Source organism: Hordeum vulgare, chromosome 6H (genome assembly GCF_904849725.1).
Source record: "Hordeum vulgare subsp. vulgare chromosome 6H, MorexV3_pseudomolecules_assembly, whole genome shotgun sequence".
Lineage (NCBI taxonomy): Eukaryota > Viridiplantae > Streptophyta > Magnoliopsida > Poales > Poaceae > Hordeum > Hordeum vulgare.
The window spans coordinates 219,582,955-219,594,494 of record NC_058523.1 but is presented as its reverse complement, the minus strand read 5'-3'; the positions used below and the strand labels follow the sequence as shown (position 1 = coordinate 219,594,494).

Here is an 11,540-nt window from a genome sequence, read left to right as displayed (position 1 = left end):
AATTTCTCGTGTTTTCTTGTTCGCCTTCCTTAGCTCGAGCCATCGGAGAGTCATAGTGAAGTTGAGAGGTAGAACAGGGTTGGAGAGCGAGTGCACCAGGGAATTCAAACCTTTCTGGGTCTGCAGAGCCTCAATTCCGAGAGATACGTCTGGTTGACGCAAGACATTCTTCTCCACTTTCACCCCTTTGAAACCTACCACCATATTCTATTCCACCCAGATGCTATATCCATGGTTCACGATCATATATTGAGTGAGCAATAAAAAGTTGAAGAGCATTAAAAAGTATAATCCAATTGCCTGACTTCACATGGTGGTGCTTAACATTTGTATTTATCTCGTGAGGACGGCGCCATTCTATACTTATATGATAAAACGAATAGGGGGTGAACATTCTATAAGGATTGTATATTTTGAAACTTCATGATATGTTGCTTATCTTTATGAATATGACTATGTTAATGTTTATTGATTCATCATTTCTCAATGATCAAACCTACAAGAGATTACATGTTGGGTAGCATGTCACATCGAAAGTTCCGTTTTTATCATTTACCCACTCGAGGATGAGCAGGAATTAAGCTTGGGGATGTTGATACTTCTTTAATGTATCTATAATTTTTTATTATTCCATGCCATAATATTATCATGCTTTGATACTTTTTGGGTGTTTATATACCAATTATTCTTATTGTTGAGCAATAATCTATTAAACAGTTCCTAGTGCGAGTTGTTGTTTTCTACATGTTGTTAGCATTTTAGGTTAACAGTACCAAACGAACTCCAATTGCCCCAAAACTTTATTATTATTTTTTCTGGACAAAAAGAAGACCTGAAAGCATCGGGAGGATACCTGAGGTTGCATAAGGGAGCCAACACACGATAGGGCGCGCCCAGGGGGTGGCCACACCCTAATGTGTGTTGGGCCCCTTGTGTGGCCCCTCGTGTACCTCTTCGTCCTATAAACTCTCTAGTACCCCAAAAACCCTATGGAGCCACATGAAACACTTATTCCGCTTCCGTGAGTCTGTGTTCCACCATGAGGCTATCTGGAGCCCTTTTTTGGTGCCTTACCCAAGTGAGGTCGATCATGAAGGACCTCTACATCACCCTTGTTGCTCCCATTTTGAGCTTATTATGTCATTTTAGAGGATAATACGCTAAGCTATGAGCGAACCAAGGTTCTTGTGCTATTTTTGACCTAACTAAGCTAATTATGACATAAATGGACTAAATAAGCTAATTATGTCATTTTGGAGGATAATTAGCTAAGTATGTCATTTTGGAGAATAAAAATAGAAGAAGAAGAAGGAGACAAAAATGAAAGGTCGTTGGTTCTACGACCAATTTTTTGGTCACTAGCAGCCTGCCCGGGCCACGTCAATCCAGCGTGGCAAGATGACGTTGCAAAATTGCGACCAATTGAATTGGTCGTTGATAAGATTCAGCACGGTCCAGTTTAGCGTCTATATGGTCCAATCCCATTAATTCAGCCAATTTAATTTATTTTTCCGAGTGCTTTGATTATTTAAATGGGCCATGGCCTTTTTAGAGCCCATGTATTTGGTGCAGTATAAATTCTGGACATGGCCTTTTATAATTCAATAGTGCTTGTGCCAAGCCCTCTTTCATTTACAGCCAATATTCTAAAATCAGTAATAGTAACAATACTTCTTTCCCATGTTTTTTAATAACACAAGTATAGAAAACATTATCTCACGCGTTGCAAGCACATAACTTTATCTCACATAACTTTATACAAAACAACACATATTAATATTTATCCCCCATGCTCACAAGTACATAAATTTATCTCCGCAACATTATACAGAACTTTATCTCGCAAGTTCAAAGAAAACAAACTTTATCCCACAGGTTCCCTGCAACAAAATAAGATCACCATCATAGATCCTAATAAATAAATGATACAAATAACGCGCACATTCAAAAAGAAGAAAACAATATGTCAAAGTGAGACAAGCAAAAAATATCCACTTACATCAAGTAGACCTGATGTACATAGAGTAATCAAACTACCATCTACTTTCCCAAGTTCATATTAAATTCAAATAATCTGGGATAGTTCAACAAACAAAAATGTGAAGCAAATATCATCTTTAGTCCAGCAATCGGATGTATGTACAATATGAGTACCACAAAACAGTAAAAAAGTGAGGAAAAGCCAAATGAGTTGGTTTAACTCTAATTAGTTTAGAAACAAATTGACATAATCTGGGACACTTCAACAGATCAAATTGTGAAGCCAACATCATATGCTCAACTGACAAACGATTCATATGTAACTACTCTATTATACATTACTACACTAACAGAGCTGCATCTCTCGACACCAGAACAAAGCAATACATTGATGGCATGCTAGGCAACAGTTTTAAAAAGCTCGATTTTAAATCATCAACAACCAGAAAGGCTTCATCACTTTAAATTTTCAACACACCATCATCACATCACCGGCGAGCATGAATCGACACGACCCATACATAACCACTTGGAAAAAATGGGATCAAGCAGATAGGGAGGCGGGTAACTTCTGGTTGACAAGGTCGAACACCCACTTGTGGACCCGCATGTCAAACCGATCCCATGTGTTGGTACCTCTTTTACCAAAACAGGATAACATAGTTATACTCTATTTACTTTCCAATCATCCTAAAAACTACGACACAATAAGAGTAGCAGATGACTGATTTATGATGGGTTGGGCATCAGGTTTAAAAAGCTCAATTTTGAAACCTCAAATCTTTTAGAATAATCATACGGATCATCATTTTCTCAGCACACCTACCAAAAAGTTACTTGTGATGGCAACATATAATGATGGAAGCAAAAACATTACTTGTGACTGCTGTTAACACACTCAAAGCAAATGAGTTGAAATGCTTATTCATAGGCAATACATAATAGCGAGCACTTCTAATAGATTAAAAACAAATGAATAAAATGTAGATTAACAAAACAGTAGACACTACACAGTCCATATATAGGCTATGGACAGGGGTCCTGTGACTTGCCCACAGCAAGTCATGGTGCAACATGCGTCTAGGAATGAGCCATTCAAATGCCATCCAACACACACAGACCATCCAAATGGGAGAACTATCACACTTGACCAACGAGGCATTCAACCCAGTACAAATTAAACAAAGTTCAGTTTTTCAACCTGTTTTCAGTCATTAGAAAATACAAATATATTTTTTCCAGTCAGTTAACAATACGAACAGCAAAAAAGTAATAAAAACAACAACACTTTGTACGATTGCAAGTGATTAGCATTTTTTCAGTAAGTTAACAAGCAGTCTACCAGTGTACAAATAGGGGAGTGTTGAAGCATTTTTACTAATGAGATATTCAAGCTACAGACTATGTTCAAACAACACCAATTTTCCACTAAATTAACAAACAATAGCAGTTTTTCTACTGAGGTAACCAAGAGTTTTCGGTGTACAAAAAACAGTCATTTAACAAATAGCAGCACCTTTCATGTATACCTCCAATGCATAAAAGTAAACAGAGATAAGGTACAGTTTGTGCAAAAGAATGAATCAAAAAATTCACATATTAGATCACATACAATCAAATTCTAAGCAAAGCAATCAGTGTTACAAACAATCAAAGGAAAACACATGTAGCTTTTCCTAAATTTAACAATATCAAAGGAGGCCTACATATAAAACTCTTACTTTATGCTTTCAGAACAAGGCTATGAAAATTAAGGAAGTCCCTTCATGTATGAATGAATACAACATTTGAGTGTGCATATTGCTTAGGTGTAAAGTTTCTTTCATATTGCTCTGATATCAAGAGTTATCAGGCATGAAAATCAATTATATGAAGGCTACAATCTACACGGTTATTTGGCTTAGGAGATTCCCCGATTAGCCCTGAGATAATAAATGCAGTACAAAATTCAGGGCCTGGTTCATACGGTTCACAAAAGTAGACGCAACCGTGGACGCCTAGAGTAGGGTCGGGTGGCAGGAGGCGGGAGAGGTGCTCGACGGCCTCGTCCCACCGCCCCGCCCTCACAATGTAGACCAAATGGTACAGGTAGATGCTTAGGGAACCCCGACTTACGAGTCGAGATCGCCGTGCTGAGTGATCCCAGAGATCAATGCTCACCGAAAACAGATATCGAATAAAAGAGTCTTACATCCAAGTACCGGTTATTACAACACATGACCGAAGGGTCAAGTTCACAAGGCAGGGACTAAGGGCAAATCACTCAGATACACTAGTAGCGGAAAACATAAGGGCTAAGCGGGTGCCCATGCCGTCAAGCCTACACCAACAGGCATTCTGACTCGGAAGCGTCCTAGTTCGTAGGGGCGTCTCCGAAGACGTACTCATCTCCAAACTCCCGTCCTTCCATGTCTGGTCAATAACATAACCAGCGGCAAGCCAATGAGTACTTTGAATGTACTCGCAAACAGACCATGATATGAACAATGAAAGTGAAGGATAACAATATCTTGCATCTTTTGTGTAACTCATCTTGGTGGAATGATCATGAATATCCATCAAGTTAAAGAATTAATTTTGAAGAATAGGTTACAAATATCAATATATCTGTCGAGGGCTGAACCATCTGGGTTCACCCTATATGCCAAGTCACCGAACTTGGTCATATCATTATTGTCACAATCAACATCTTTTCCAACACCACATACACTCACACTTGGTTTATGCGGAAAAAACTGGACGTAGTTTAAGGAGGATTACCCAACTGTCCTTGACCGTTGACACGGCTATTCGAATGGTTTACACTCTGCAGAGGTAGAACGCTGGACCCACGAGATCCGGGAAACTTCCATGTCATCCACGACTCGCGGTATATCACATACCCGAGGTAAGTACCCGATCAATGCCTTTCCCCTGACGATACTAGACAAAGAGGTCCACTCGATTGGTACCCAACCCACATGTTGTACGTCTTACGAGCACCAACTCTGGACAGTACCAACCATGCGGGAACCAACGGTGTGACTGGAACTCATAAAAATGGCATAGTCGCCCTACCTGGCACGACCCCATCACGAGAGTGACCACACATCACTCCCGCCACTAGTAATGTGGCTCTTTGCTAGCACCGACCACAGTAATTAACATCGCCCCGTCCCATAAGGGGTAACGTGGTTGTACTGGTATGGTTGGGACGATCGAGACATCATAAATCTAATCCCGTTTCCGAAACCAAAAGTGACCACCTAACTCATCATCACCCTCGGGCATTAGTGGCACCCGACGGGGATTTCATAAACTCTTGCTTTATGTCATTAACATGCTCATGATAATATTAAGTCTATCTTTACTTGTCAACATGGTATTAGCATGACCCTCAAGGGGTACGGTCAAGCTCAATGCATGTGCTTCGGGGGGGCCTTCGGTAAAATCATGTCAAATGATTACCGGCACTTATTATCATATGCAACGGGAATACTTGCTATTTTAACATGCAAAGTGACATATGCTCAGTCATGGTCAAAGGGTTATTTGCCTTGCTCACGTAAGTCCTTGGGGTCTTCAAGGTCTTCCGCTCCAACTCCAATACTCTGTCTACCCATCAACTATCGTGAGAAAAAATTACAGTAAGCCACACAGCAAGCAGAAACAGAAGTGTCCTATAAATAGAAGTTTTATTTTTCTTGGAACTATCTGGTCATAAGAAAAATACCTGCAGTGTTTCATAGGAGATTTGAATCATCAAGGATTTTTGAATGGATGGAAAGAGCCATAGGTGATTATTGAAGAAGCCTACAGAAATCATTCTCTTAAAAATGAGTGGAGGCACTCAATAATCAGAGCATGATTTTAGAAATATTTAGGAAGTTGTTTCACTGGATTTGGAGTTGAAATGATTATGCTAGGAATTTTCCAATACTGGAAAATAGGAATATGGAGCTACTTATTTTATACAACAGAATAAAGCTTGAATAAAAATAGAGGATGATTTTAGAAGGCCCTAGGAATTGGAATCACTCCATTCGGAGTTGATTTGGAACCTATAGGAATTTTGAAAGGTGGGACATTTATATCCAGATTTGGATTTCGAGTAATAACACTACAGAAAATATTCTTGGAAAAATGTGCAAAGCACATATGTGGATAGAGCTTGAATTTAGGAACTTGTAGAAATTTGAATCAAGCAATTTGGAGTCAGAATGAATTTATGATGGAATTTGTAAGTTACAAATAAAATGAAAAAGAGAAAAGGCTCAGCCTCTGGGGGTTATCCTATGTCGGGACCCCGATCCTAAGCCATAGGAATCCAGCCTGTAACACATCGCATCCCTTTGTGGTCTCACGCACGGTTAACTCCACGGCTGCAGCCTTACCTTAGCCGGGATCGTTTGCGTCTTTTGACTCACGTATGCGATAGCGTCGCTAGCAATCCAATGTCAAAGAACCCGGATCGACATGTCTAGTCATAAACCAAAGTGGCAGTACCGCACAAGGACAGGCATACATGACCCAACAAAGCAGGTGTCGGTCATCAGCGAATGTAGACGAGTCGTAGCAAGCTACAAGGACTCCATTACATCGCGTGACATTTCCCCAAAGGGGACAGACACAACAGCTAAGAAGGACACATGCCGGTCAACCAATGTGTCCGGAGCAGTAGCGAACTACCAAGGCTCATTGGATCACAAAGGGGCATTTCCTTGTAAGGAGTGCTACTAAAGTTCACGACTAGGTATTCGAACCCCATACATACCAAGTAAGACACACGTACGCATTGCATACCGATATGTATAGATACATCGATGGCATCACAACATAACCATAAACATACAAGCTTTATTTAAGAGGCTCGGAAGAGCCTCACACATAATATTACACATTAAGGGTCTCACGACCCATAATAGCAGTCATACAATACAAGCCAGCGGAAGAGTTATAAACTGTCTGGGTAGAGACAGTGCAGCTAGAAGGCACATGGCCTGACTATACTACAAAGCCGACGTAGGGCCAGATCGTAGCTGGGACACCAGCTACTCGTCGTCATCGATGTCTACGAAGAACCCTCCATTAGGGTCATTAGCAACCTCTGCAACATTTATTAAGCAAACATGAGTACGGAGGTACTCAGCAAGACTTTTGGAGAGCTAACTACTCATGCAAGGTATCAAAAGGTATTGTGGGGTTTCATGCGGGAAGCCAGCATTTGACTCGTGGCTAGACAACTTGCACTTTCAAATTAGTTTTGACAACTTGATTTCTCGCACACGAGTCCACTAACACCACAATAATACACTATTGTGGAATCATTCCGTCTCCATACGGAAATGCCGTCCACGACACTCACACTTATCTTGACAATTTTATGAGTAGCCATTGAAGTTATCTATGAACAACATATGTCTCCAAGTAGTCCATATCCGCGGACGCGGCTATTCGAATAGATCATAACCCTGCAGGGGTGTACTTCGTCACACACGCTCTCGCCACTTATCGCTAGGTGCACGTCATGCACCTCGGTAACCTTCAAGCGGAAGCCCAGCGAGGGAGTCGGCCACGACCGTTAACCACACTAGTACCTAGTCCATGTTTATCGCCTATCTGAGAGTAACCCGTACGGAAGTCCGACCGAGGTTTCCGCCACGGCCTCAAACAATGTGCGCAGGGTTCCCAAGACCACCATCCGGGTGCCACTTGGTACACCGTGCCACTGCCTACCGCATCACGGAACACCTCTCAGGTCAGCACCATGCACGGCCTCCAGCATTACTATAAACACCAGAAACTACTTGCAACTCCTGGACCGAGTACTACGCGATTAATAGGCCGTGCGGGGTCATATTTTAGGGCCCAGCATGTGGTAGTATCTAGTCTTGGATTACATACACGGAACTCAGTTCCTAAGGACGGTTCCAATGAAACAACCCGCCATGTACTCCTACACAGCCTTTCACCGGTACCTTTACCAAATCAAGTTGAACACACAACCTTTGCTCACCGAACACATTCCACATTTCTGTTCATCTCCCAGATGACAGACCATACACAACTCTAAGCATATCATGCATAGCAGGATAAGGCACATTATTTTCAACATGTAATAGGTTTAGAGTTGATTGAATCACATTCGAATAGCAATTTAAGCGGGGTATTCTCGGATACCGGTTTAATTGATTCGACCTGATGCTCAGATCAACTTGATGTTAACATGCATGAAATGTCATGTTATGATACTGATTTGTAATTAGGGCAGTGTGTGATCATTGCATATATAATGAAATTTGAATATTTTTGAAAACTCCATTTGTAAAATGATTAAAAGAATTGAATTATTCCTCATTTCACAATTTAGGGTTCTGTAACTTTTTCAAACATGGTTGAAAATAGCATAATCAGAATCCTTGAATTTTTCTGATACTTTTTCATATATAAATTATTTTCATTGGAGTTACAGATTAATTTCTATGATTTTTACAAATTTTAGCAATTTCCTGAATTAGTTTTAAACTGGAAATTCTATTTATTGCATCAGGCTGACGTCAGCAGGTCAGCCGACCTGTTCAGGTCAAACCTGACAGGGGGGCCCCACTGGTCAGCCTCTCTGGGACTAATCCCGTGCTGACCAGCCCCTAATTGGGGCTTGATCAGGCGTGGGCCCTCTGGCAGCGACTGAGGGGAGGGCGATTACGCCCTAATGGTCGGCCACGTCGACGCCCACCGAAGGGTGGTCGCCGGCGACCAGACCCGCGGCGGAGGGCTCGCCGGAGGCGACCTAGACGGCGCTGCACAGCACCAAAACACACGCGGTTGGCAGCTACAGCATGCTCGCGAAGTGGCCGAACTGGCAGGACCAACTGGGAGGCTAGGGTCGCTGGAAGAGGCGTCGGCGACGAGCCGGAGCGGCGGCCGAGGCTTGGGCGTCATCGGGGTCTTTGAATTAGGGGGATATACGCTCGGTTCTTAGCTGCTACGGCATCTACGCGTCGTCCTGGAGCTGCTGGTGCCCTCGGAAGGACGAGTTGATCATCGGAGGGCTACCATCGACGAGCGGCAGCGGCGGTCCTCGTCGGGCTCCGGTGAAACTAGAGCTAGAGGAGGGGATCGAAGGGGAAAACTTAGGGGAAACGACCGCATGCTCACGGGGAGTGCAGAGCAGAGCTTAGACGGCTCGGGGAAGGCCTGGGGGCTTCGGCTTCTGCAGAGATGACCAGGGCGACGAGGCGGAGCTAAAGGCGTGCTCTGGGAGGGAATCCTATGGCCAGGGGCACGGGCAGCTCGAGCTCGAGCTCGGCTCTAATGGCGGCAGCAAGGAGGAGGAGGAGATCCTGGAGGAGGAGGAGAACCGAGGCGGGGAATGGATAGGGGAGGCTCTGGGGAGCTTATCCCCGTCGTCGCCAGCGCGAGGCGGCGGCCAGGCAGGCACGCAGGTGCGTGGCCGCGCCGGAGGAGGCGGCGGCCACCTCCTGCTGCCTACTGGCGCGAGGGAGGGGACGAGCGGGGAGATGGGCCATGCCAGGCTTAGGCGACAGGTAACTCTTTTCCTTTTTCTTCTGTTTTTGTTTTTTTTCTGTTTTGCTAATTATTGTTTTGCTAATTAATTCAGCTCCAAAATAAAAAGTAAAAACTATTTTAGACCTCCTGAAATATTTGTTATAATATCCCCAACCATTTCCAAGGTTTTCAACATTTTTGGAAAATTATAGTTTCTGATTTCAAAATTTAAATCCCCAACCAGTGGCTTTTTGCATCAATTTAAAACGCTTAAAGTGTCAAGAAAATAGTTTTCTTCAATGCTCATTTACTTTCATGATTTATCAGAAAGTTTGAACATTTCTTGAGGCCATTTTGGGTTCATTGATTTTGAACTAGTTTGAGATTTCCTTTAATTGAAATGGTGGCTAGGGTTTTGAGTATTTCCTTTGCCACTTTGTTGTTTTTGTTGAAACTTCTTAGATGCAAATGCAAAGAAGACATGAGCACAATGTTATCTTGCTTAAGGGTTAGGGATGTGACATCCTACCCCCAGGGCATTGGATAGGCCTTCGGGATGGCCCAACTCAAGCGGCTGGGGGGCGCGAGAGCCATGCTGGAGCCGTATTCACCCGAGTGCGCGTCTGCTGCAGGGAGGCGACAGGGGTGGAGGCGCTACCCCGCTGGACTTTCTTCAACCTCCCACCCGACTGATTGGAAGTGAGCCATGGGGTGCCGGCACCAATGGAGACGGCGCTCTGTGCGGCGCTCGACGAGGCCCGGCCTCCCGGAGCCCGAAGGAGAGGCGGCGACCCGGGGGGGGAGGGCTCCACGCCCTAGGGGGATCCTGGTCGCTGCCAGCTCCTACCGCGGCAGATGCGGCTTGCGGCGATGGAGGCGTGGCGCCATGGCCACTAGAGGGGCATGGTAAGCTGCGGGGGTGGCTCAAGACGGCGAGGGGGGCCCCGTGGAGTGCATCATAGGTGGCAGGGCGGCTCTGGGCATGCCAGGCCGAGCGGAGGCCGGAGCTCTACCCCGCGGCCATGGGGAGAGGAGAGAGCCCGAGAGGAGAGGGGGCTCAAGGGGCTTCCTAGGAAGAGAGGAGGAGGGTTTGAGGGAGCCAGAGATGCTCGGGGGTGAGGAGTTAAGGGAGGGGAAGGCCGAGAGCGCTCAAGAGCTCCTGGAGCTCGCGTGGGCATGGGTGCCACACGTCCCAGAGGAGCCTTGGAAGCTAGCTAGCGTCGGGAGGAGCTTGGACCAGTCAAAAGAGATGCCCTGGTGCCCTGAGACACTAAGCAACGGTCTGATCGGGCCTAGAAGAAAGAAACAAGGCACAGAGCACCCATACTACAGTCCAGGGTGGTGGTCACCATGGTCACCTATGCCTACAAGGCCCAAATAACCATTCAAACATGTCTGGGAGGTGGGGCATGCTACCTGGAAGGTGAGTGAGGAGTTTGGCTTCAAGTGGAATTGATTTGAATAGGTTTGGACTTTGATCAAGTTTGCAGCAGCAAACTTGGGTCTGGGACAAGTGGTTTCCACATGAAGGGATGGGACGTGAAACAATGTCGTGGATCATCTGGTATGGAAGGACTACAGATCTGCAAAAATTTACCTTAAGCAAAGAAGTGTAGCTAGCACTTGCTGTACAAAGCTACCTTTCAGCCATAAATCAATATGAGGATGTGCTGCTCATTTTCTCCACATGAGAATGCCATCTCTTGGCTTGAAACAATGCATTGGGATACTAGGCACCCTCTGGAAAGAGATGGGGCTTTGGCTTAAGCAGAAATGAGGCAAGAGGGGTAAAAATAGTTATTTCAAGGGTAAAATGTGAGATAGTTACAGAGAGTCTTTCCCCAATAATTGACCAGTGGCCATGGGAATGTTACTGGGGGTAAAATGTAACTAGAGATAGCTGTGGTAGAAAGTTGAGCTCAAGGGTAAAAGTGGAAGGGGTCAAAGAAGCCAATTTAGTGAGTCTACACAAGGTGTTTGATATGTGGTTACGCTACCAGATGGATTCCAATGGCTATGAAATTTAACAGGGTCAAATAATATATGAAAATAAGCTTGCACACCAAACTTGG

General features: G+C 44.4%; 1 pseudogene; it reads right to left on the bottom strand.

Moving 5' to 3' along the window:
* Positions 1-2,720: 2,720 nt before the first annotated feature.
* LOC123406488 lies at positions 2,721-2,795 on the bottom strand (annotated as a pseudogene).
* Positions 2,796-11,540: the final 8,745 nt, after the last annotated feature.